The following is a 27,764-nucleotide window of genomic DNA, read 5'->3' as shown; positions in this document are numbered from 1 at the left end:
TACAGGTTATAGCAACAACAATAGACGATGTAGTCAATAGCATGTGCCAAGACTGAGAAGTCAAGAGTTTGGCACATGCCATTGACTAAATGTATTATAATGTATGTTTCGGTTTGAGTCAGGTTGAAAGCAGAGAATAATTATATTTGGTGTAATGTCCTTACATCCTGTGACTATATTATTAGTGAATGAATAACCCCATCTAGACTCTGCCAGCTAACACACAGGTACGTCTTTATTCAGAAAAGTCCGGTGAACATGTCCATAATTGTTCAATCGCTGTGTGACCTTTCAACTCTTAGAGCATCTACTTGTCCCTCCCTCTCTCCTGTACCTCTTCACTCCTCCCCTCCCTCTCTGCTGTACCTCTCCTCCTCTCCCTCGTCTCAGGGTCTGGGGCTAGGGCTGGGTCCGGGGCAGGGGGTCTTGCGTCCGGACGGGATAGGTGGTAGGATGGGTTTGGCGTTGGAGCCTGGGCGTGCTGTGGTGACGGTGGTGCCCGGAGAGAGAAGCTCGGAGCCGGGGCGAGGGGCGTCAGGAGTGTGGCCCGATTCTACTTGATCTAGGGGAGAAACAAGTACACAACCAATGAGTTACTAATACTCTGAAAGATGTGTGCTTTTCATAAATAAAGAGGATCCATAACCAGTATATCTAGGGAGGAGACATAGATTATCATACATTTGATCTAGAACAAGATAATCACACTAGAAAGTATGGAAAATGTATGACTAGCCAACACAGTTCTGTGAGGTAGAGGAATGTATCAGCACCAGTCCCAATAAGCGTCATCACATAATGTCCACCTGCTAGAGAGAGAGACACGAAGAAAGGCAGAGACAGAGAGAGATACAGAGACAGGGAGCCAGTCATTGGTCAAAAAATGAGAGGTGATGGAGCGAGGGTTAGTCACCTTTGAGCATGTCCAGGTTGTGTCCCAGAAAGGAGACATCCAGGGGCTCCACGGTGGTGTCCAAGCCCAGGTCTGAACACCCCACTGGCCCCGCTGTCTCCAAGAAGGCCCCTGCTGAGCTGGGAATGGACAGGCCAGAACTAGCACGGGAGTCATCAGAGCTGATACCAGGGGAGAGAGAGAATCAGGGGAAGACAGAGAGAGAGAGACAGGGGAAGACAGAGAGAGACAAACAGACAGACAGAAAAGGAGAATACAAGAGAGGACAAGATGGAGGAGAAAAATAAAGGATGTGGTGAGAGAGGAAACCAGGGGGATTACAAGGAATACAATAAAGGAGAGAAAGTGAGAGAGAGAGACAGATAGAAAGAGAGTGACAGACAGCGAGAGAGAGAGGGAGGGAGACAGAGAAATAACGAATGAAATTGAGAAAGCAATGGAGCTGCCAAGTGTGTATATGTACATTACTGTTACAGTAGACAGACTGGTAGAAACCTGACACACAGTATTAAAGTCTCATTGGCAGGTTGGCTCTGTCCCAGTCTAATACTGACACAACCCCTCCTTCTCATAGGGCTGTCAGGAACATATTATATTGTGAAACCAGACACTTGAAGAGGAGGGAAAGTGATGGAAAGTGCCATCAGCGATAAGACACACTTCCGTCAAATATGTCACATAGAGAGAGACATGTAAAACATATCCCATACAGGTGGTATCAGACATTCTGTGTTGAAGGCAAATTGGCATAAGCATGCAGACTTTGGGATCTTTTATAGTCATGAAAACTGGGCTAAATGTGTGCCATTTAATTGAGGTCATAGGTATGTCATTAGGTATGTCATTCCATGGACTATGCCTTGGGATAGTTCAGACATCATTCTCTTGAACATCGTAGTTTTTAATGGATTGGTTGCTCTGAATAACTGACTAACCAAGAACATTCTAAAACACCTCCCACGCCTATATTTTAAATCCAAAGCCAACAAAGGACGATTTTAGAAAGATCTATTAAAGAAGTTATTCAGTAAAATAGAGTTGCTGGAATGGCACAGCTATTACAACTAAATCAGAAGCATAACAACACATGTCACAAGAAAATAAGTAATAATATCGCTTAGTGGCAGTAATTTGCTCATGTGAGGGACTTCCTCCCTTAAATCTACACTCCCTGTTGGTTCAATGTTAATAAAAGACCTTCAGCTCTCAGACATGCTGTATACATATAAATGCATATTTCACGGTGTAAGTCATAAGCTGTGTTAATGGTGATGCTAGACAGTCTCCTAGGGGACTTTACTGTATAAAAACAACAGTAGCGGATATAGTTGAGACTATAAAAGTTCAGTCTATAATAGGGTGTGTGTGTGTGTGTGTGTGTGTGTGTGTGTGTGTTGGGTATAGACCTGTTATTCTCTGAGTGGTTGTGTTGTCCGGCATGGCTGGCTCTAGGCATCATGGGGGATGAGAGGGCGGGGTCCCCTTGCATCTGAGAGGCCAATGATGATGGAGCTGTGTGAACACACCTGGGAGACACACACACATAAATCCTACACATAACATTTACATTTACATCATTTAGCAGATGCTCTTATCCAGAGCGACTTACATAACATAACATGTCATAATATGATTGCGTCACTAGCTTGATAAGAGACTGCAGCTGCAACACATTGGTGACATGCAGAGCTTTGTTCTACCTAAACAACATCTGATATGAAATCTAGCACTTTAAACAGTCTCAGCGATGAGGTTGCCAGGAGCAGCAGGATATTGCAGCTGAGCGCGATGCAAGACGTAGCACTCAGAGAAGATATCTGTGCATGTGCACAGGTGCGCTTCACGCAACCTGATAGCTATGGAGCCTTGTGATTCATACTGTTAGTCGTTGCAGAAGTCGGCCTGATATTGCTGTTTACACAGTGCATCGCTAACTACCTTTAATCTCAAGAGATGTTTGTATGCGTTTCTCACACATGAAATATAAAACACACACAGTTGGTATTGTTCTGAAGGTGACCATCCTACCCAATATGCATCTGAAAACACAGTCTCAGTAAAACATGATGAGACATTATGCAGAACTTGACATACAGTATATCTCCTGTCAGCTAGAGTATGAATGGCAGCGTGGGTGAACTTTACTACACCACACACACACACACAAACACAAAAACACACACAGCCTTGTGGGTGGTTAGAGCTGATTCCCAAGCCATATGAGTTCAGGTCCAGTCCATTGGAGAGCAGGTCCACCAGAGAGAGAATAGCTCTGGGTCGGAACATGAGAGGAGATGGCTGACTGGCTAAATCTACAGCACTGGTATTTGGTGAACAGAGTTGTACAATGACTTACTGGATCAGTCTTTGAAGAACCTAGGGTCCTAACTGAGAGGCCACACACACACGCATGCAGGCACGAACACACACACGCAAACACACACACTTTTCACCTTGACCTCTCTAGCTCCCTCTGCTGTTGGCATACAATACAACACCATTCTACCACATGACCTTGTAACCTGCCACTTCAACATCAGGGTCAAATGTGGCCAATCAGGACAACAGGGGAGGCTGTTGATTTGAAGTGTACACTCCAATCAAGCTTGAGTGGTAGGGTATAGTGTACCTCTTGAAGAGCTGGGTGTAGGCTCTGGGACTCTTCCCCATCAGAGCCTCTCTGACCAGCTGCTGCCGTCTGTGGATGGAGGCCAGCTCCTACGGCCCAGAGAGAGATAAAGTATTTAAACATGATGCTGTGTCTGTGGATGGAGGCCAGCTCCTACGGCCCAGAGAGAGAGATAAAGTATTTAAACATGATGCTGTGTCTGTGGATGGAGGCCAGCTCCTACGGCCCAGAGAGAGAGATAAAGTATTTAAACATGATGCTGTGTCTGTGGATGGAGGCCAGCTCCTACGGCCCAGAGAGAGAGATAAAGTATTTAAACATGATGCTGTGTCTGTGGATGGAGGCCAGCTCCTACGGCCCAGAGAGAGAGATAAAGTATTCAAACATGATACTGGCGTGGATGAATAATGATGATTGATCTAGATCCCTCAAACTCAACTCTGGACCTCGAAGACAGTTCCACTGCAGTTTTTCATTGTTCCTCTCTAATCAGGGACTGATTTAGACCTGGGACACCAGGTGTGTGCAATTAATTATCAGGTAGAACAGAAAACCAGCAGGCTCTGGACCTCGTAGGGTAAGAGTTGAATAACCCTGATCTAGATCATTGTGATCAATAGCACAAGGCAGTCTCGGGGGTTCACCTAGTGTTGCCAAACTACCGGTAATACACCCTGCCTTTGTGACCCTAGGTGCCTGACTCCTGTCCTCCATGTCTACAGTCCAGCTGTTTTCTCTTTCTTCCTGGCACTACGTTGATTAATCAATGTCACTGTTTGGCCAGAGAGTGTACACACCTGGTTCCTCAGGGCTGGATCAGTCAGATCCAACTAATCAACTGCTCACCAAGACCTTGATTGGTTGAATCAGACAAATTAGTGCTGGGCTGAAACAAAAGCCTGAATACCATAGTTGTCCAGGAGCAGGGTTGGTGACTACTGACGTGTGTGTGTGTTGTGAATCACTGCCGAGGTCTTCTGTGGGGTAAGCTGGGTCTGGACCTTGCTGTAGTAGTTCCTACAGTTGTGGTCCGAGGGGTCCATGTATGGAGCGGAGTGGGACTTAAAGGCTGTCTCTGGCCTGGTGGAGGGGGCTGGGGGCGCCTCGTCCACTAAGGAGTCCCTCTTCAACTCTGTCACAGACATTAATGACATACTTGGCAGCACATACACTATATATACACACAAAAGTATATGGACACCCCTTCAAATTAGTGGATTTGGCTATTTCAGCCACACCCGTTGCTGACAGGTGTATAAAATCGAGCACACAGCCATGCAATCTCCATAGACACACATTGGCTGTAGAATGGCCTTACTGAAGAGCTCAGTGACTTTCATCGTGGCACTGTCATAGGATGCCATCTTTCCAACAAGTCAGTTCATCAAATGTCTGCCCTGCTAGAGCTGCCTCGGTCAACTGTAAGTGCTGTTATTGTGAAGTGGAAACATCTAGGAGCAACAACGGCTCAGCCGCGAAGTGGTAGGCCACACAAGCTCACAGAACGGGACCGCAGAGTAAAAATAGTCTGTCCTCGGTTGCAACAATCACTACCAAGTTCCAAACTGCCTCTGGAAGCAATGTCAGCACAAGAACTGCTTCCACAAGCCTAAGTTCACCATACGCAATGCCAAGCTTCGGCTGGAGTGGTGTAAAGCTTGCCGCCAGTGGAAACGCGTTCTCTGGGGTGATGAATCACGCTTCACCATCTGGCAGTCAGACGGACAAATCTGGGTTTGGCGGATGACAGGAGAACGCTACCTGTCCCAATGCATAGTGCCAACTGTAAAGTTTGGTGGCGGATTAATGGTCTGGGGCTGTTTTTCTTGGTTCAGGCTAGGCCCCTTAGTTCCAGTAAAGGGAAATCATAACGCTACAGCGTTTGGGGAAGGACCTTTCCTGTTTCAGCATGACAATGCCCCTGTGCACAAAGCGAGGACCATACAGAAATGGTTTGTTGAGATCGGTGTGGAAGAACTTGACTGGCCTGCACAGAGCCCAGACTTCAACCCTTTGGGATGAACTGGAGCAAGGCCTAATCGCCCAACATCAGTGCCTGACCTCACTAATGCTCTTGTGGCTGAATGGAAGCAAGTCCCCTTCTAGTGGAAAGCCTTCCCAGAAGATTGGAGGCTGTTATAGCAGCAAAGGGGGGACCAACGCCATATTTAATGCCCATGATTTTGGAATGAGATGTTCGACGAGCAGGTGTCCATATACTTTTGGAAATGTAGTGTCTATGTGCTGTAATGCACACACACACACACACACACACACACACACACACACACACACCTGTAGAGGTGTTGTCTAGGGTGTCTGTGGTGCTCTGGTCCTCTCCTCTCTGCTCCTCCACTCCCAGATACTCCTTCACCACCTGCCTCAAGGTCCTGTAGGCCTCCACTAGTTCATCTGAACACACACACACACCCATGCATACACACACATGCACACACGCATGCACACACAGTATTAAAATAATCTTCATACATTAGTACAGCAAGTCTGCTTATCTTTCTTCACATCCCTGTCGTGTCCACACACACTCACGGTAGTATGACAAATACAATAATGGAACAGATTAAATGTAAAAGATGTACACTATAGTAGATCAGAATGATGACTGTAATTTAAAGTGGAACTGAAAGCGTTCACAGTTTATGCTACAAAACCAACTTTATAAGAAGTTTTAAAAATAGGTTATATTTGACTCAAAATTCCATGACGTACAGTAAGACATTGTTTGCAGAATAGATGGATGAAGTTCAATACATGATTAAAATAAATTCACCAATACATTTCTTGGTAGTCCAAAAAATATTGCTATCAGGATGTAAATCACAGCTGGCCTGGTACATTGTTTGCTGCCTCCACCCATTCGGGAGGCACTGTTTTAGTTTCAATGACTCAATATTTTGGACAAAAACGGACGAATGTAACTAAGGCTGGGAATTTCAATACAATCAAACTGATCACAAGTCAGTCATAACGTGGCTAATAGGCTAGCGTATCTATTTATGTAACTATTTATTTATCAAGCTAAAAACACGGAGCCTAACGTTAGCTAGATAGCTGCTGGGAGGATGTCATGTCATTGAAAGAGTGGGTGAGTGACCTACTTTTCCCCCCTCATTTCATTTTTCGGTGGCAACAGCTAGAGATGCAGGTGTCATTTGGTTAGCTAGCAAGAAATGTTAATGTTAATTGCTTTGCTAGCTAGCTATCTATCTAGCTATGCTGAACTTGAATGACCATTATCCAGTCAGCATATCTCTTGCGTTCAGAAATTCACTCTGGCTATCTACTGCGATTTCAGAGCAGTCGTCTGAGAGCGCAGAATACCTGAATAATTTGTGAAAGCGCAACACCCACTGAATATGACCAGTGTCGGCAAAAAAAGTAATTACATTGTTGCCAGCAGCACAGTTAGTCACTAACGCTCTAGATAACGTAAACAGCCTAACCAGCTCCTAACCAGTGAGGTGTTCTATCATTTGTGTCTGGAAGTAGCTAACAAACTTTAGCCAGTTAGCTTGGGTGCTTGACTGCTGTTCTGAGGAACGTTTGGTTCAACACTACTCCTCGGCCAGAGCTTCCTGTGTTAAGACTGCAGTGTGCACTCTGAATTTAGGAGCTCCAGAGCTCACTCTGACACACTGGAGGCAATTTATGACCGTACCCTTAGTTGTCAATCAAATGTATTTTAGCATCAAACAAATGGGAGGGCAGGCAGGGAAGTTCCCATTCAGTTGTCAAAACGTGGGTTGGGACAAGCATGCATTGGCAGGCAAGCTGCAGAAGGACGAGCAGGCTACTAATCCCAACTTTTCTCAGTGCAATTTTCACGGCCAACTAGCTGAAAAGGTTTGAGAGGGTTTATCTAATGTTTCCTCGTTAGATTTTAGCTTATCTGGCTAAAACATTAGTTGTTGATGTGCATAACTGAGGGAGAGATAGCATACCTTTTCATGGTTGTTTGATCAATAACACCATGATGTATCCAAATGTAAGAGGACTCCCGTGGTATTTACATATTTGCAGAAATCCATTCAGGTGTATTTTTTGGCGAATGCCTTCTAATGATCTAAAGTTGTGCTGTTGCTACTGCCTGTAAACACAGTCCAGTTCAAAGTGAATGATGGCAGGCCCATGTGGCAAATGGCTTATTTGCATATTTGCATGTAGCTCTGATTAGCTATGGCACACCTGTCTGCAGACTCCAGTCCTGGACAAGACAGATGTTTTTATTAGGTTTTATTTACTGCAGTGTCTATTAAAATTGTCCAAACGCACGCAGCTTTCCCACTCTATATTGCTCTAGAATTTTCACAAATACCTTACTATACTAAAATGACCATATCTAAGTGCTGGCTTGTCGAAAAAAAAGAGTCATATTCTTCCTGGGGGTGTATATGATCAGATTTTAATAAGATTTCATGTTGTTAAAATGCTGTCAGTTCCACTTTAATGAGTTGCTTATAAACAGATCGCACAGAATAAATTAAATATGAAAATGTGATAAACTCGTGCTTCAGTTCATTAGCAACCTCTCAGCATGTCTGAGATCCTTCACAGGGATATGATAAACATGTACGCACGTTTTTATTTAATGTATTTTTTATTTAACCTTTATTTAACTAGGCAAGTCAGTTAAGAACACATTCTTATTTACAATGACGGCCTACCAAGAGGCAAAAGGCCTCCTGCGGGGACGGGGGCTGGGGAAAAAATTATTATGTAGGACAAAACACATGACAAGCGAGACACCACAACACTACATAAAGAGAGACCTAAGACAACACAGCATGGTAGCAACACAACATGACAACAACATGGTAGCAACACAACATGGCAGCAGAACAACATGGTTGCAGCACAAACATGGTACAAACATTGTTGGGCACAGACAACAGCACAAATGGCAAGAAGGTAGAGACAACAATACATCACGCGAAGCAGCCACAACTGTCAGTAAGAGTGTCCATGATTGAGTCTTTGAATGTAGAGATAGAGATAAAACTGTCCAATTTGAGTGTTTTTTGCAGCTAGTTCCAGTCGCTAGCTGCAAGTAAATTTCCCTCGCTGGACACTTAATGTGCTTTAAATGCATCTCCTAAAGTAACTGTGCATTGTTTCCAGATTTCTATGAAATATGACCTATAATGAATTACAATATGAGTGAAATACTTTTCCTTCCAACAAATGGTAATGAAGTATGTTAAAAAGCAGCTTTCCTGTGTTGGAATGGTGTGGGCGTATACCGGTCATTAAAAATATTCATGCGAGTAGACTGCATAGTCACTTTACCCCTACCTACATGTACATATTACCTAAATTACCTCGACTAACCTGTACCCCCGCACATTGACTCGGTACCGGTACCCCCTGTATATAGCCTCGTTATTGTTATTTTATTGTTGCTCTTGATTTTTTTAAACGTTAGTTTATTTAGTAAATATTTTCTTAACTCTTATTTTTCATAAAACTGCATTGTTGGTTAAGGGCTTGTAAGTAAGCATTTCTGCTGTATTCGGCGCATGTGACAAATAAAAATGTGATTGATTGGCCAGCTCAGCCAATGAGCCAACATGACATCATGTTCTATGAGGAAATAGCAAGCATTTTTTTAAACGGTCTGTTTGCGCTATATATGTTTGAGGTGGGGTTTTTAAAGTGTTTTTTTCTCCAATTTATGCTTTGGACACATACGAATAAAGGATACGCCAACAACATTATTTGGGTAAGAGATAACAGAACATTAACTTTTGAAAGTTACATTTTCACTGGACAGTTACTTTAATTAGATTGAAGACTACAGTGTGTTAGTTAATCTACAGTAAAGTTTCCTTCATAGTGGGTCAGAACCCACATGGTGAGTTGTAGCTAGTTTCTACAGGATCGCACCTTTGGTTGTGGCCAGGCATGTTTTGTTTCTTTATCTGGTAGGGCACAGGTCAACTTTGAAAGCTTAAGTTGGTTCATGGAGCGAAAACCATCACAGAAACCATTAAAACTATGATAGACAATGTGGGTGTTTCTGTGTTATCCAGGTACAAAGTGGAAGACAGATTCCCTTTGAAGTACTATTATATTTACACTACCGTTCAAATGTTTGTTTTCAAAAGAAAATCAAATTTTCTGTCTATTAAAATAACATCAAATTGATCAGAAATACAGTGTAGACATTGTTAAGAGTGTGCAAAGCTGTCATCAAGGCAAAGGGTGGCTATTTGAAGAATCTCAAATATAAAATATGTTTTGATTTGTTTAACACTTTTTCGGTTACTACATGATTCCATATGTGTTATTTCATAGTTTTGATGTCTTCACTATTATCCTACAATGTAAAAAATAGCAAAAATAAAGAAAAACCCTTGAATGAGTAGGTGTGTCCAAACATATCTATATTCTATATACTGGTCTGCATCATCATCATCAGCTACGTACCACAGGGGATGACATTGTCGAAGAAGCCTGGGCGTTCTCTGTTGATCAGGGCGTATGTGTCCAATTTCATACTGCTGGGCTATGTGAATGTGTGTGTGTTGACACCCACCTCCAGCTCCAGGTGCACACAGCAGACCAGGCCCTCCCTGGCCACGTCTTCTATGGCCTCACGAGACAGACCATACCAGTGGCCCGCATACTGCATCGTCTGGATGAATTTACCCTGAGAGAAGAGGGAGAAGGAGAGAGAGAGAGAGAGAGAGACAGACAGACGGAGAGAGGGAGACAGAGAGGGGGGGGGGGGGGGGGGCAGACAGAAAGAGAGAGAACAAAAGTTAACAGAAAGCTGTAAGTTGGGACAGTCAACTATCGTGGGGTGCAACATTTACTTAAAGTTATGAGTCAAATTCATATTCCAAAATGGACATGGTCGTTGATTGACCTACAGGGTCCTACACAACCACTGCTATGTCCAGAGAAGAGTAACAACCGCAGCTATAATGTCCCCACCTGTGAGGTGAACTCCTGACCCTGCAGTCAGAGGTACCTTCACTTCCCCTGCTACCCTGTAGTTCACACAGCCGCGCCCTTTGACCCCTCGTCTACTTGCACCTGGGGCCGGTATGCTCAGCGTTACGATCCATCACGCTTTACGACCCTACGGACAGCTCTGAGGACTGTAACCTACTCTCAAGGTAGGCTATACTGTTTCCCAATATTCAGATAGAAATTGAACATATAGAATTGGTAAGGCTCTCATGTCCACATTCTATATATATCACATTTCTAGTTGATGTTTTGCTAAAAGTTGTGCCCTACTGATAGCCTATTGAGAGACTCCCTCAGGAACTTGACCCTTGTCGTGCTACAGTTGGTTTAACTTCACCCCCTATTTTTAGAGGGTTGGAAACCATCAGGCCCAAATTACAAAGCACCCTTATCGTTACTCTATTGAGTGGAACAATACAACAAGCACAGGGACTGCTGATTGAGGCACATTTTCAGGATGGAGCTGTGTGTGTGTGTGTGTGTGGTAGGGAATACGAGTCAGTGATGTATGTACAGTGGGGAGAACAAGTATTTGATACACTGCCGATTTTGCAGGTTTTCCTACTTACAAAGCATGTAGAGGTCTGTAATTTTTATCATAGGTACACTTCAACTGTGAGAGACGGAATCGAAAACAAAAATCCAGAAAATCACATTGTATGATTTTTAAGTAATTCATTTGCATTTTATTGCATGACATAAGTATTTGATACATCAGAAAAGCAGAACTTAATATTTGGTACAGAAACCTTTGTTTGCAATTACAGAGATCATACGTTTCCTGTAGGTCTTGACCAGGTTTGCACACACTGCAGCAGGGATTTTGGCCCACTCCTCCATACAGACCTTCTCCAGATCCTTCAGGTTTCGGGGCTTGCTTGTTTGTAGGTGACCAAATACTTATTTTCCACCATAATTTGCAAATAAATTCATTAGAAATCCTACAATGTGATTTTCTGGATTTTTTCTTCTCATTTTGTCTGTCATAGTTGACGTGTACCTATGATGAAAATTACAGGCCTCTCTCATCTTTTTAAGTGGGAGAACTTGCACAATTGGTGGCTGACTAAATACTTTTTTTCCCCACTGTATGTATGTGGTAAGGGAGGAAGGGTCCACATTTGAACTGGTTTGATGTGGTCTGAATGATCCAGGGAGTCTGTCTAAAGAAAAGGAAAAGCTTCCCAGGTTTCCACAGCAAGCCATCTTCATCAGGGTTTCAGTCTGGAGAACTTCACCTGAGACACTTCCTCTGGACTTTACAGTGTGCACGGTTAGGATCCCCACTTCACCTGAGACACTTCCTCTGGACTTTACAGTGTGCACGGTTAGGATCCCCACTTCACCTGAGACACTTCCTCTGGACTTTACAGTGTCCACGGTTAGGATCCCCACTTCACCTGAGACACTTCCTCTGGACTTTACAGTGTGCACAGTTAGGATCCCCACTTCACCTGAGACACTTCCTCTGGACTTTACAGTGTGCACGGTTAGGATCCCCACTTCAAAGGGTTTCCCTCCAAATATCACTGTGAGAGAGACCTCTATTTATAAAGGTCACACGGCACTTACATAATCACCTTTAGAAATAAAACACGAATGGGCCTCAAGTTAAAAGAAAGTTGGCCGGGCAGGCAGGCATACTCTATAGTACCTCAGGCCCCCCGTGTAGGATTTCTAGGAGTTCTTCCTTTGGGAATATTTGATAACTCTTGTGCTTTGAAGTGTCTAATATTGTAGATATAAGGAAATATATTTATGTAGCAAATAACTCAGTATGACATAACTCTAAAAGACAATTGTTAAAAAAGAGAACAGCTTACAAAACTTCAAACCAGAAGACTTGTCATGTCTAGGCTACACACATTTGCACAAATAAATTGCTGGCTAGATGAACATACTGTTTATTTAAATTCTGAAGTATGATGAATATGTGGTGGTGTCATGGACAGGGCTAACCATGGATTTTTTAACATAAACATTATATCTTTACGAATTGAAATACTTTCAATTAATACCAGACTGACACACCATCAGTGTGTTTGAGGGGATCAGTTTGAGCAAGGTGAGGTGCAGAATCACTAATGTTGATCACACAACGGATAGTTATTTGGGATGCAAGGTGATTTGTAGATCAGTAATTCTGCGCAATCACACTGCAATGTAGTCAATCTCAAACACGTACCATGTGAATCATGTTCTGAAAGTCTTCCTCCGTGACAAAATGATAGTCGCTCCCGTCCTCTTCCCCAAAGTAGGGACCCCTGGTGGTATGGCAGACTCTGTGACAACAAGAGACAAATGGATCCATTCACAATACAGCAATACAAGCTAGCAACTCAATTCTATTGTACGCGTACACAGTTTAGCAGGTGTTATGGCGGGTGCAGCGAAATGCTTATGTTCCTTGTTCCTATCAATCAATGTAGTAAATATCAACAAGCGCACAATGATCCAAAATTAAAAACGAATCAAAACTCCAAAGGATCATAATGGTATTGCAACACACCGAGACAGAAAGACGAACAGACTAGATATATAGACAGACACGTGCCACACACTCGCTTTCATGCACACACTCCGACTCCCCTATACAGGTGAGGTGGAGCACTCCAATGTCCACATCAACTGGATCTTGTCATTGAGCTCTTGAGCTCCTGAGTGGCGCAGTGGTCTAAGGCACTGCATCGCAGTGCTAACTGTGCCACTAGAGATCCTGGTTCGAATCCAGGCTCTGTCGCAGCCGGCCGCGACCGGGAGACTCATGGGCGGCGCACAATTGGCCCAACGTCGTCCAGGGTAGGGGAGGGAATGGCCGGCAGGGATGTAGCTCAGTTGATAGAGCATGGCGTTTGCAACGCCAGGGTTGTGGGTTCGATTCCAGTATAAAAAATATGTAATCACTAACTGTAAGTCGCTCTGGATAAGAGCGTCTGCTAAATGACTAAAATGTAATGTAATGTCATTTAGGAGGGGTAAGTATGTTAACTGTTTTTAACGTTAGCTCTGGAGAGGAGAGGGGCTTGGTGGTGGTGGGTTTTGGGATGTAGAGGGAAGTGTGTGTGTGTGCATGAGTGAATGTTTGTATGTAGAGCAGGGCTCTCCTACCCTGTTCTTGGAGAGCTACCATCCAGAAGGTTTTCACTCCAACCCTAATCTAGTGCACCTGATTCTAATAATTGGCTGGTTGATAAACTGAATCAGGTTAGTTACAACTGAGGTTGGAGCAAAAACCTACAGGAGGGTAGCTCTCCAGGAACTGGGTTGGAGAGCCCTGGTCTAGAGGTTTCTAATAAAACCAGACGTGAGGTGAAAGCCATGTCCGGCAGATGTTCTTTTGATTTCAGCGCTCCAGTATACGTGCTCTCTCTACCATTCTATTTACTGCATGTATCTTTATCACTCGCCATCACTCATGTGTTGGAAGTACTAAACATCTGGTTTAACAGTATGGAAGTATCATGTATCTATGGATGGGGAACCAGAGGGGATCCTAGAGAAATATATTTAGCACCATCCTAAACAATAACCCTAACCCTAGCCTTCACCTGTGACCAGGCCTTCTCATATTTAAGCTAGCTGCATCCTTTGATAAAGTCTATTCCAATGAGCACAAAACCCTAGAAGCAAAGCTAGCCAAAAGTGGTGCACTATATAAGGAATAGTGTGGCATTCTGGATGCATACAAGCCCACAGAGTTTGGCCACAGCTTGCCAAAAGTAGTGCACTATTATGTAAGAAATAGGGTGGCATTTGGCCCTTGGGACTCACCCGTAGGCGAAGAAGTCGTTAAACTCTCTCTCTTCCCACAAGCCTGGGGCCAAGTCAACAGCAGCATGGGGTAGGGAGAGTCCAGACTGGGTAGGGTGCTGGGAACACACAGCAACACATGGACGATATAGTACCATTTAGAGAGAGGGAGAGCACAAGGATAAAAAGTCTAGGAAGTACTTTACCATTGTTCAGAACAACTAGCCAATCAGAAAAATCTGATTTTTCTAGGTCAGTTTCTATGATGTATGAATAGAGCATAAATGTCAGAAAAGCTAGGGTTCTTCATTTTTAAAGATTGCGAGCACAAGTTAATTTAGTAAGTAAGCTTTATTTAGATTATTCATCGTATCGACTTCTTATTGGCTGAGAGTCATGTTATGAGGAGGGTAGTCCAGTCAGGGTAGTTGACGGATCCTGCTATTTTTACCTATCATTGATGACCTGAGGCTGCATCAGCTGGTATACCATGTGGCTCATGTGCTCCCTGGCCGCCACCACCTCCAGAGGAGGGTCGTACTTGTTCAAGGCCGACACCTGGGGAACACGGGGGGGGGGGGGACGTTCATATGACACAATGTTCACAGCCGACACCCAACGTTCCCCAAGTGTCACAATGTTCACAGCCGACACTTGGGGAACACAGGGGGGACGTTCATTTGTCACAATGTTCACAGTCGACACCTGGGGAACACGAGGGGGGGTGACGTTCATATGTCACAATGTTCACAGTCGACACCTGGGGAACACGGGGGGAGACGTTCATATATCACAATGTTCACAGCCGTCACTTGGGGAACACAGGGGACGGGGACGGGGGGGACGTTCATATGTCACAATGTTCACAGCCGACACCTGGGGAACACGGGGGGGGGGGGGTAAACGTTCATACAGTGAGGGAAAAAAGTATTTGATCCCCTGCTGATTTTGTATGTTTGCCCACTGACAAAGACATGATCAGTCTATAATTTTAATGGTAGGTTTATTTGAACAGTGAGAGACAGAATAACAACAATAAAATCCAGAAAAACGCATGTCAAAAATGTTATAAATTGATTTGCATTTTAATGAGGGAAATAAGTATTTGACCCCTCTGCAAAACATGACTTAGTACTTGGTGGCAAAACCCTTTTTGGCAATCACAGAGGTCAGACGTTTCTTGTAGTTGGCCACCAGGTTTGCACACATCTCAGGAGGGATTTTGTCCCACTCCTCTTTGCAGATCTTCTCCAAGTCATTAAGGTTTCGAGCCTGACGTTTGGCAACTCGAACCTTCAGCTCCCTCCACATATTTTCTATGGGATTAAGGTCTGGAGATTGGCTACTCCAGGACCTTAATGTGCTTCTTCTTGAGCCACTCCTTTGTAGCCTTGGCCGTGTGTTTTGGGTCATTGTCATGCTGGAATACCCATCCACGACCCATTTTCAATGCCCTGGCTGAGGGAAGGAGGTTCTCACCCAAGATTTGACGGTTCATGGCCCCGTCCATCGTCCCTTTGATGCGGTGAAGTTGTCCTGTCCCCTTAGCAGAAAAACACCCCCAAAGCATAATGTTTCCACCTCCATGTTTGACGGTGGGGATGATGTTCTTGGGGTCATAGGCAGCATTCCTCCTCCTCCAAACACGGCGAGTTGAGTTGATGCCAAAGAGCTCCATTTTGGTCTCATCTGACCACAACACTTTCACCCAGTTCTCCTCGGAATCATTCAGATGTTCATTGGCAAACTTCAGACGGCCCTGTATATGTGCTTTCTTGAGCAGGGGGACCTTGCGGGCGCTGCAGGATTTCAGTCCTTGACGGCGTAGTGTGTTAGCAATTGTTTTCGTGGTCACTATGGTCCCAGCTGCCTTGAGATCATTGACAAGATCCTCCCGTGTAGTTCTGGGCTGATTCCTCACCGTTCTCATGATCATTGCAACTCCACGAGGTGAGATCTTGCATGGAGCCCCAGGCCGAGGGAGATTGACAGTTCTTTTGTGTTTCTTCCATATTGCGAATAATCACACCAACTGTTGTCACCTTCTCACCAAGCTGCTTGGCGATGGTCTTGTAGCCCATTCCAGCCTTGTGTAGGTCTACAATCTTGTCCCTGACATCCTTGGAGAGCTCTTTGGTCTTGGCCATGGTGGAGAGTTTGGAATCTGATTGATTGATTGCTTCTGTGGACAGGTGTCTTTTATACAGGTAACAAGCTGAGATTAGAAGCACTCCCTTTAAGAATGTGCTCCTAATCTCAGCTCGTTACCTGTATAAAAGACACCTGGGAGCCAGAAATCTTTCTGATTGAGAGGGGGTCAAATACTAATTTCCCTCATTAAAATGCAAATCAATGTATAACATTTTTGACATGCGTTTTTCTGGATTTTGTTGTTGTTATTCTGTCTCTCACTGTTCAAATAAACCTACCATTAAAATTCTAGACTGATCATGTATTTGTCAGTGGGCAAACGTACAAAATCAGCAGGGGATCAAATACTTTTTTCCCTCACTGTATATCACAATGTTCACAGCCGACACTTGGGGAACACGGGGGGGAGACGTTCATATGTCACAATGTTCACAGTCGACACCTGGGGAACACGGGGGGGGGGGGGTGACGTTCATATGTCACAATGTTCACAGTCGACACCTGGGGAACACGGGGGGAGGTGACGTTCATATGTCACAATGTTCACAGTCGACACCTGGGGAACACGGGGGGGGGGGTGACGTTCATATGTCACAATGTTTACAGTCGACACCTGGGGAACACGGGGGGAGGTGACGTTCATATGTCACATTGTTCACAGCCGACACCTGGGGAACACAGCAGGTAGACGTTCATATGTCACATTGGCGATAAATATCTTATTTCAAGTCAGTCCTATCTAGATGTACTGTATGTATCATTAAAACCTCTACAGATCCCAACAGATGCCTAGCCCATTGTTTTTAATAAACAACATACTACATTTACATTTACATTTTAGTCATTTAGCAGACGCTCTTATCCAGAGCGACTTACAGTTAGTGAATACATATATATATATATTTTTATACTGGCCCCCCGTGGGAAACGAACCCACAACCCTGGCGTTGCAAACGCCATGCTCTATCAACTGAGCTACATCCCTGCCGGCCATTCCCTCTCCTACCCTGGACGACGCTGGGCCAATTGTGCGCCGCCCATGAGTCTCCCGATCGCGGCCGGCTGCGACAGAGCCTGGATTCGAACCAGGATCTCTAGTGGCACAGTTAGCACTGCGATGCAGTGCCTTAGACCACTGCGCCACTCAGGAGTATTACACACATGGATGGAAATCTAGTAGGACATTTGCCAAGCTAGCCCGAGATGCAGGTGAAATGTTGTCTTTACCATCATCACATAGCAGATTTTGGACCTGGGCTGGCTAGTATCCTTAAGTTCAATCACTGATCAGCATCTCAGACATCCACCTACCTTCTCCTCTGCTGTGACTTTCTCCTGGTCCAGGACAGTTAGGTGTTGAAGGAGGAAGATCACTGCCAGTCTATAGTCCAGCTGCTCCTGGGGTTGAAACGACAGTGAAAGAGGCAGCATTTTCATGGATATGTCTATTGTCAGTACAGAGCACGCAGACAGCATTAGGGAGATAACTTGTTAGTTTAGTGATGTGTTCTGGGTGTAGGTGCAGTGCAGCTACCTGGACTGGGTTTCTCTGCAGATTCAGCTCCCGGAGCAGCCACAGGTCATGGATGTGTGTGGCCTCCTTAATTTCACTGATCTAAGAACAGTATATCATACACAAAAAACATCAGATAACAAGAGAGCAGGACATTAAGGAATGAACTGTGCTCACCAGGTTCCTCTCCAGGTTGACAAGAGAGCAGGACATTAAGGAATGAACTGTGCTCACCAGGTTCCTCTCCAGGTTGACAAGAGAGCAGGACATTAAGGAATGAACTGTGCTCACCAGGTTCCTCTCCAGGTTGACAAGAGAGCAGGACATTAAGGAATGAACTGTGCTCACCAGGTTCCTCTCCAGGTTGACAAGAGAGCAGGACATTAAGGAATTTAAAGTAAGAAATTAACTGTGCTCACCAGGTCCCTCTCCAGGTTGATGGAGCCCAGCAGATGGAGGTTCTGCAGGCCTGACAGACTTGTGATGCGGTTCAGAGACAGATCCAGGACCTGCAGGGTTCTCAGAGTCTCCACATTCTCTATCTTCTCAATCTGATTCCCCCTCTGGATAGAGAGAACGTGATACATGACAAACACTGGGAATATGAGTACCCTGTGTGGACAAATACACACACACACATATCAATAAACGTACACAAGCTCACACACAACTCCCCCTCCTCCTACACACACCCACATACACACACCCAAGTCACACGCACAGACACATACACACGTCACACGTCACACGCACATACCCACCCCACACCTCCACTATCAAAGTTACCATAGAGTGTTCCCTTCCCCATCTGTAAGGAGTTTAAAACTTCTCCTTGAGACGGCGTGTGTGATTGACAGGCCAGCTCCAACGGTACGGGCTGACAGGTGAGGAGTGACAGGTGAACAGCTGGCCAGACACTGGTGTGGGCATGCCAAAAGCACTACAGACCAGGCCTCCTCTCCTCTATAACCCACCATCCCTCCTCCTCTGTAACTACCCATCCTCACCCCACCTTCCCCCTGCGTGGGCTGTCATCCAGGATCCAGCCCCTGTGCCCCCATGCCCTGCCCTCCACCGCTAGCCTGCCTGGCAGAGAGCTGCTGACAGCGGGGGACGGTGACCGCGCAGAGCCCTGGAAGCTCTCGAGGCCTGGGTGTGATGGGCTGAGAGAGGCGGCTGGCTGACAGGTAGCACACTGTTAGGGAGCGTGGCTGGGCAGGAGAGGGCCGAGAGGGAAGGGAGAGGGGAGATGGAGACAGCGGCTGGTTCCCTGGTTGACAGGGATGCTACGGGGTGAGGTGTGAGGGAGGAAGAAAGGGGGGGGGGGTTGAACAGGGTCCAGGCTCACTGACACCGCTGGCAGCTGGCCCCAGAGGGGAGGGGGGAACCGGACAGGGGAGGACACGCTGCATCGTGCTGACGATGAGGAATCACTTTGATAAAGGACACCAGCATCTGTCAGAGAGGGAGAGGGAAGGGTCCGGAGGCCCGCTGGTACAGCCATATGGTGGCTCTCACACTGGAGCTCATGTTGGTGTGTCTTTGAAAAGCTGAAGCTCAATTATGTCTGGGGTTTAAATATGAGACGGGGGGAAAGAGTTAAAAATACACCACCTGCTGTTATCATGTTTGAAGAGAAAGAAGTGCTAAAATATTGTGTGCACGCATTACTGGCACCATACTGGGGGAATAACCTTTTTGAAAAGTGATGACATAATGGAAGAATTTATACACCAGGTGACGAGGAGATACATCAAGGTGAAAACGGAAAACAACTGATTCACAGGAAAACACGTGTGTGCTAGTCTGTAGGCCATATTAATTAAACCACAAGACCAACCACTAACCACAGTACAGATGTGCTTGGAGAGCTGCGTCTATACAACAGGATGGGCATATTCACAAATTAGCATAATAACTCAAATATTATCTCTAAGAATCTTTCTAACAATATAATTATTAATAATAGGTCATTTAGCAGACGCTCTTATCCAGAGCGACTTACAAGAGCAATTAGGGTTAAGTGCCTTGCTCAAGGGCACATCGACAGATTTTTCACCTAGTCGGCTCGGGGATTAGAACAAGCGACCTTTCGGTTACTGGCCCAACGCTCTTACCCACTAAGCTACCTGCCGCCCATTAACGTAAAGCGATATCTCCATATATAGCACACACGAAAAGTTTTAGAAATTAAATCATTCAAGAGGCAGGTGGAGGAGTTAAGACCTACCAGACAGAGGTCTTTGATTGGCAGGTTGTCCAGGCCACTGATACGGGAGATTTTGTTGTGTGCCAGGCTGAGGTGTGTGAGGCTGGCACAATGCAGCAGACCACCAATCTCACTGAAACAGTTGTCTGTCCAGAGAGGGTACACGTTAAGAATGGTATGCAATGAGGAAGTAGTCTAGATAAAAACTTGACGTTTGTGTGTGTGTGTAAATGCTTTTTTAAAGGATACAGTCCAGATTCAGTTTACTCAGAGACGAATAGGCTGACAAATGTGTCATCACTGACATCTGGTTATGGGAAAAGTTGACAAACATGAATAATTATTCAAGTGGACCAATCTTTAAATGCTTTTTGCAAGGAAGAAATATGAAAATAAACGACCAAATGTATGCATAGTATAATAAATTCTACTAGTACTGTATAATTGCTAAACAACAAGAAGAAGTCAAACCTGGTAAGTTCCTTGTCATTCAAGGGTAGGTAATACTTAGTAAGCATATGGAATAACACTATAAATGGTCTATGATGATTGGAGCCCATCTTCTGGGACTATAGGCTTACATAAACCCCAAGCCACAAATCAACCATTGTCTTATCCTGTCTGCTGAAGGTCCTACCTTGAGGTTCTTGGGCGGCTGGAATCCAAAAAGTCGGTGAGTTCATTGTGGGAGGCATCCAGGATGATGAGATATGGCATGTGGCTTATACACAGGATAAATCTAACAGTCAACAAACATTAGGAGAGTTGGGCGAGCAGAGTGGGAGAGATGGCAACAGACATATTCCGAAATTGAATTCCACATGACACAAAAACAAAACAAGGAAATAAATGCAACACAAATGGAAAGTAAACAGATTTGTTAGATAATCTTCTGCGATTAGTCTGATGGTAAACAGTTACTCTTTTAAAGTATATTATCAACCTGAAGTGTGTGTGTTGTGTGTGTGTGTGTTCTTACAGGTGCAGAGAGGAACTGATAGACATGCTCTAGTCCAGTGGCAGAGGTTGGATAAACAGCTGGATACTTCCTCTTCAGTCAACACACCATCGTTTTTCTGTATGAGTTGGAGTACACAATAGAAAAAGTAATGCATTGTTTTTATGCACCAAACTTCTGCTGTTATTATGAACCTCTGAGTAGCAAGAGAGAGAAGTTGCTTGCACCATCAAAGTAATTAACATAAACAGCGTTTGTTATTCTCCAAAGACTCATGGCTCATCTGACTAACGCAGTCTCATGAAAACAAGCCAAACTAGCTAGTATCCTTATTCATTTAGCTATGTTACCCCTAGTTTCCTCCCTTACCTCCATTGTCTTCTCCTCCTCTTCCTCGGAGGTTGAAAACGTGTCTGCACACGGCTGATGAACCGCAGCAGGAAATGGTTGCGCATCAGTGGTCTCCTGTGTCATTGACTCATTTGGATAGCAAGTGGGTGACCCAGAGGAATACTGGGGCGTTGTTTGCTTACCGATATCTTGAAAATGTTGAAGTATAAGATTTTTTTTTAGAAATAATACTTTTTCGCTATCTTTACTTACTAATTAGCCTAGGGTAGTGTCGTAGTAAATATATAATGTTATAGCTTGGTCTGACTAAAATCTTGTGCATGACCCATTTTGTGTTGGGCCTTTGTATTCAATACAATGGACAAAAGAGTCCTATCTTGTCAGCCTTGTCAGCAGGTGGCTAAGGACAACACCCACGCCATAGGTCTCTCAGTTCTTCCAACTCACGAGTTCTTGCTCTGAGGACACACACACACACACCCACACACACACACACACACACACACACACACACACACACACACACACACACACACACACATCATCACTGATAAACACACACACACACACACACACATCATCACTGATAACACACACACACACACACACACACACACACACACACACACACACACATCATCACTGTTAAACACACACACACACACACACACACACACACACACACAAATCCCCTTCTCTTAGGCTGAACATTTGAAGACAGAGAACCCGACTCAGAGCCAATGCAACAGTGGAGGGGACCTCGCCCAACTCATCAGGACCAATCAGAAGATCAGAACTACTAGATTCAACCTACATCATTTACTGTATAAAATGTCTGCACACAATGTTTCGGGGCTCTCTCAGATATCTCCCTACGAGATTGACGAACGGGTCTGTGCACGCGATTCCAGATATCTTTACCTCTGAATAAACTGCCTTTATTATACCATATCCACCCTGTCCAAAGTCTCTACTTGGTCTCAGTTCTCCAGTAAACTTGTTTTATCAACAGTAGCTAGCTATTTTGGGAAGTTTGCTCAGCTGGAGCTAATAACTAGATTTCAAGTAGTGTGCTTTGTACATCAGACATCTTTCAACAGGTCTTGATCATTCTATAAAAAAGCTTTCTTCTGACATCCCATCTGATCTGGCAGGTGTGCTGAATTCCTGAGTGTATATTTTGGATCTGTCTATCTGAAATTACATCGGACACAGTCAATTTGTGTCTGTGAATTTTTTTTGAATAATATGGTGCAACAGCGCATAGACAGACCATGGTGTTTGGGTAGTGTTTCGTTCTGTATGGCATTCGTCAATTCCTCTTTGTCAATGGAAGAAACTAGTCCCTTGATTACGCAAGGTAGGAAACTGGAACTGTTCATTGTACAAAAACACACAAACTGTTCATATAGACAGGGAATTTTGATGTTTTATTTTTCCAGCAAGATCAGTGTACACATTGGCAAATCATCTTTCTTCAATTCAGTGTAAAATCATGAATATTCAAGCCGTTGGTCTGAAAGGGACTTTTAACAGACAATGGAGTAAGGATAAAATAAATCCTTAAATCACACCGGGACACATTAGCATTAACATTCTTATCAGATGTGAAAAATCTAATCAGACATGAAACTACTCTCATATTACATACTGTAGATGTGCAAAAGGACATGTCTTAGCAAACAAACAAATAAAGCAAAGCGTTTAAAAAAAGTGAAATATATGTGTAGATCTTTACAATGAGTTGGCCACATTATTACAAATTTGGGTATAGGGATCAGATATGCCAGATACTTTAAATCCGGATGGAGTGTGCCCTTGTTCACAGAATTGGCAGAAAAAAACTCCTCAATTGTGTGTGGAGTATTGCAAACCCTAGAGACCTCCATAGTGTGTGTGTGTGTGTAATATAGTATGTATTTATTGTGTGCATTGTGTGTGAATGTGTACGTGTGTGTCTTGAGTGTGCTGAGTAAAACGAATGCTGTTCCTATGGCGCTAGGCAATCCCTCCGGCAACCACATGGCTCATATTGATCCCAGCCTACGTGTCATTATGATGGATCGTTCCGCTGGGTTCTGGGGAGCAGCACCGCCACAACTCTCCCCTGTTCTCTTTCCTCCCTCCCTCGCTCTTGTTAAGTACTTTTCCTCTGAGTTAATTAACTAAAAATACTGAGGGGAAGGAATGATTTGTAACTCCTTGCAAGTGTATTCACTTTAGAATAGTTTTAGCAGAAGTTTTAGCAGTTGTAGTGGTAGGAAGGGGAGTAGTGATTTGCAATTACATCCCTATTAAGTTCAACACCTTGAGCGTTGGACTATATACACATCCCCTATGCTACAGCTACAGCACAGTCTATGCATATTTTCAGGGCAGACGCAAATACTAGAATCAGAATCGGCTATAGCTACATTATATCCAATCTACATTATTCAAAAATGTAGAGAAAAATAGAGTGAACCACAGCTGAGGTGGGGAACCAATTCCTTTCTTTGTCCTTGGGGAAGAAGAATGGCCAAAAGCAGGAGGAGAGAAGTGATAATCTAGACAGTCTAATCTGGCATCTGGTATAAAAGACACAGTCAGTGGGCCCACGAGGGAGAGCTGGAGGTAGAGCTGTAATTGAGAGCAGCAGTTAGATGTAATAGGAAAATGAGATGAGAAAGGTCCCAAAGCCAGGCTCTCAGAGAATTCCCCCATTCTCCACAGGTGAGACTAGGGCCGACCGCATATGGGATGATTGAAGGGAGTCATTTTTACAAGTTGTAGAGTGTGTGTGTGTGTGTGTGTGTGTGTGTGTGTGTGTGTTTTTCTTGAGGAACTGGCTGCATTCTTGCCAGTGAATAAGCAGATGAATTACAACAACAGATGCATATTGGTAACAAAGTTTAAACCTTAAATCAGTAACTACTCAATTTACAGCCTACCAGCATTATCTCAACCCCTAAAACATATTACATGGTTTATTTATGGACCGCAATAGGGATCTAATAAGGACAAACCCAGTTTTACAAACCCAGTTCGACACCAGTCCCTGGGAAGGTGCTGACCAGTCCCTCAGATGGTTAGCTGACACTGTTTAGTCAGCTCTAAAATACTAGCTTTAATCAAAACCCTTTTTCTAGACAGGAGGTTGAGAAACACTGCTCCAGGACATCTGTACTAGGACAGTAATGCTTTACTCTAAACCCTTTTAACAGACAGGAGGTTGAGAAACACTGGACAGTAATGCAGAAAGACCATTGCCAACAACAGACCCCCAATGTCCCCCCTCTCAAACAGTAGTGATCTTCTTGTCCTTGATGGCCTGCTTAAAGGCTGCCTGCTCGCAGATGATCTCCTTGAGGCGCTGCAGCCGGACGTTCTGCGTGCTCAGGTCTCCCACGCCCGTCTGGCTCCTCTGCAGCAGGCTGAGGGCATGGATGTACTCCAGCTCTGTGTAGCGAACGCCCTGGTCCACCACCAGGTTGAGCAGCTCGTCTGCCGCGTTGTACAGCATTTCATAGTACTGCCTAGAAAGGGGAGAAGATGAGTTTAACACTATGATGTTGTTGATCTAGTACTACTGTATCATGCTGCCCCACACACATAACACTATGATGTTGTTGATCTAGTACTACTTTGTGTGTGTGTGTGTGTGTGTGTGTGTGTGTGTGAGAGCAGAGATGATAAATATACATTCACAAAGGAAGAGATCAGGTCTGAGCCACCGCCATACATATTGATGATGGTTTAATCCATATTTATATTGATGGTGGTTTAATCCATATTTATATTGATGGGGGTTTAATCCATATTTATATTGATGGTGGTTTAACCCATATTTATATTGATGGTGGTTTAATCCATATTTATATTGATGGTGGTTTAATCCATATTTATATTGATGCTGGTTTAATCCATATTTATATTGATGCTGGTTTAATCCATATTTATAGGGAAAACAGTAGCATCGGTAGGCTGTCCTACAAAGCAGACAGATGAAACATACAGTGGGGAGAACAAGTATTTGATACACTGCCGATTTTGCAGGTTTTCCTACTTACAAAGCATATAGAGGTCTGTAATTTTTATCATAGGTACACTTCAACCGTGAGAGACGGAATCTAAAACAAAAATCCAGAACATCACATTGTATGATTTTTAAGTAATTAATTTGCATTTTATTGCATGAAATAAGTATTTGATCACCTACCAACCAGTAAGAATTCCGGCTCTCACAGACCTGTTAGTTTTTCTTTAAGAAGCCCTCCTGTTCTCCACTCATTACCTGTATTAACTGCACCTGTTTGAACTCGTTACCTGTATAAAAGACACCTGTTCACACACTCAATCAAACAGACTACAACCTCTACACAATGGCCAAGACCAGAGAGCAGTGTAAGGACATCAGGGATAAAATTGTAGACCTGCACAAGGCTGGGATGGGCTACAGGACAATAGGCAAGCAGCTTGGTGAGAAGGCAACAACTGTTGGCGCAATTATTAGGAAATGGAAGAAGTTCAAGATGACGGTCAATCACCCTCGGTCTGGGGCTCCATGCAAGATCTCACCTCATGGGGCATCAATGATCATGAGGAAGGTGAGGGATCAGCCCAGAACTACATGGCAGGACCTGGTCAATTAACTGAAGAGAGCTTGGACCACAGTCTCAAAGAAAACCATTAGTAACACACTACGCCGTCATGGATTAAAATCCTGCAGCGCACGCAAGGTCCCCCTGCTCAAGCCAGCGCATGTCCAGGCCCGTCTGACGTTTGCCAATGACCATCTGGATGATCCAGAGGAGGAATGGGAGAAGGTCATGTGGTCTGATGAGACAAAAATATAGCTTTTTGGTCTAAACTCCACTCGCCGTGTTTGGAGGAAGAAGAAGGATGAGTACAACCCCAAGAACACAATCCCAACAGTGAAGCATGGAGGTGGAAACATCATTCCTCGGGGATGCTTTTCTGCAAAGGGGACAGGACGACTGCACCGTATAGCGGGGAGGATGGATGGGGCCATTTATCGCGAGATCTTGGCCAACAACCTCCTTCCCTCAGTAAGAGCATTGAAGATGGGTCGTGGCTGGGTCTTCCAGCATGACAACGACCCGAAACACACAGCCAGGGCAACTAAGGAGTGGCTCCGTAAGAAGCATCTCAAGGTCCTGGAGTGGCCTAGCCAGTCTCCAGACCTGAACCCAATAGAAAATCTTTGGAGGGAGCTGAAAGTCCGTATTGCCCAGCGACAGCCCCGAAACCTGAAGGATCTGGAGAAGGTCTGTATGGAGGAGTAGGCCAAAATCCCTGCTGCAGTGTGTGCAAACCTGGTCAAGACCTACAGGAAACGTATGATCTCTGTAATTGCAAACAAAGGTTTCTGTACCAAATATTAAGTTCTGCTTTTCTGATGTATCAAATACTTATGTCATGGAATAAAATGCAAATGAATTACTTAAAAATCATACAATGTGATTTTCTGGATTTTTGTTTTAGATTACGTCTCTCAAAGTTGAAGTGTACCTATGATAAAAATTACAGACCTCTACATGCTTTGTAAGTAGGAAAACCTGCAAAATCGGCAGTGTATCAAATACTTGTTCTCCCCAATGCACGCACGCACGCACGCACGCACACGCACACACACACACACACACACACACACACACACACACACACACACACACACACACACACACACACACACACACACACACACACACACACACACACACACACACACACACACACACACACACACACACAATTTCTCTGCTCCGGGGCTAAACAGGCCAAATACCTCTAGAGACTGTGTGGGCAGCAGCAGCAAAGACACAAAGACAAACAGATAGCATCGCTATACGCCACTGGCTAGAAGAGAAATCCCATTCACTTAGATTACGCTCCCACAATGGTGTTTTGGATGGGTATGAGAGGTGCCCACAAAAGGACACACACACACACACACACACAACCTGTGGGCATTGGGAAGCTCAATCTCTTCACCGATCTCCTGTTTAAACTCAGCTCTTTGTGCCCAGAGAAAGAGTGATTTAAAGTGGTGTCCCTCAAAGAAGTAGGGAGAGAAAAGTTAAGCTGAGTGAAAGTCTTCCACTGTGTCCAGGAGAGGAAATCACAATGAAGTCACAAGCACACAGGTACAAATCTCTAGTGTGCGCGTGTGTGTACCTGAATAGGAATAGCTATTATCTTATCTTGTTGTATTCTCTCTAAGCCTCCCCATTACTATACCTAATGGTTATTTTCCTATGTAGGAATTACTGAACAATTCCGCAGCCTTTTGTG

General features: G+C 44.4%; 1 pseudogene across 1 annotated transcript; it reads right to left on the bottom strand.

Moving 5' to 3' along the window:
* Positions 1-311: 311 nt before the first annotated feature.
* On the bottom strand, positions 312-21,166 carry LOC311121921 (leucine-rich repeat and guanylate kinase domain-containing protein-like; annotated as a pseudogene). The gene is made up of 18 exons: positions 21,141-21,166; positions 20,799-20,900; positions 20,411-20,492; positions 20,183-20,307; positions 18,372-18,515; positions 17,974-18,054; positions 17,751-17,837; positions 14,740-14,846; positions 14,310-14,407; positions 12,724-12,820; positions 10,099-10,212; positions 9,960-9,981; positions 5,838-5,954; positions 4,508-4,674; positions 3,543-3,631; positions 2,320-2,439; positions 914-1,074; positions 312-562 (listed from the first exon to the last, which is right to left on the bottom strand). The product of its transcript is annotated as a leucine-rich repeat and guanylate kinase domain-containing protein-like (transcript).
* Positions 21,167-27,764: the final 6,598 nt, after the last annotated feature.

The sequence above is a fragment of the Coregonus lavaretus genome (genome assembly GCF_964263955.1).
Source record: "Coregonus lavaretus genome assembly, contig: HAP1_SCAFFOLD_3201, whole genome shotgun sequence".
Classification (NCBI taxonomy): domain Eukaryota; kingdom Metazoa; phylum Chordata; class Actinopteri; order Salmoniformes; family Salmonidae; genus Coregonus; species Coregonus lavaretus.
Note: the sequence above shows the minus strand (reverse complement) of the source record. Positions and strands in the feature narration are given on the sequence as shown.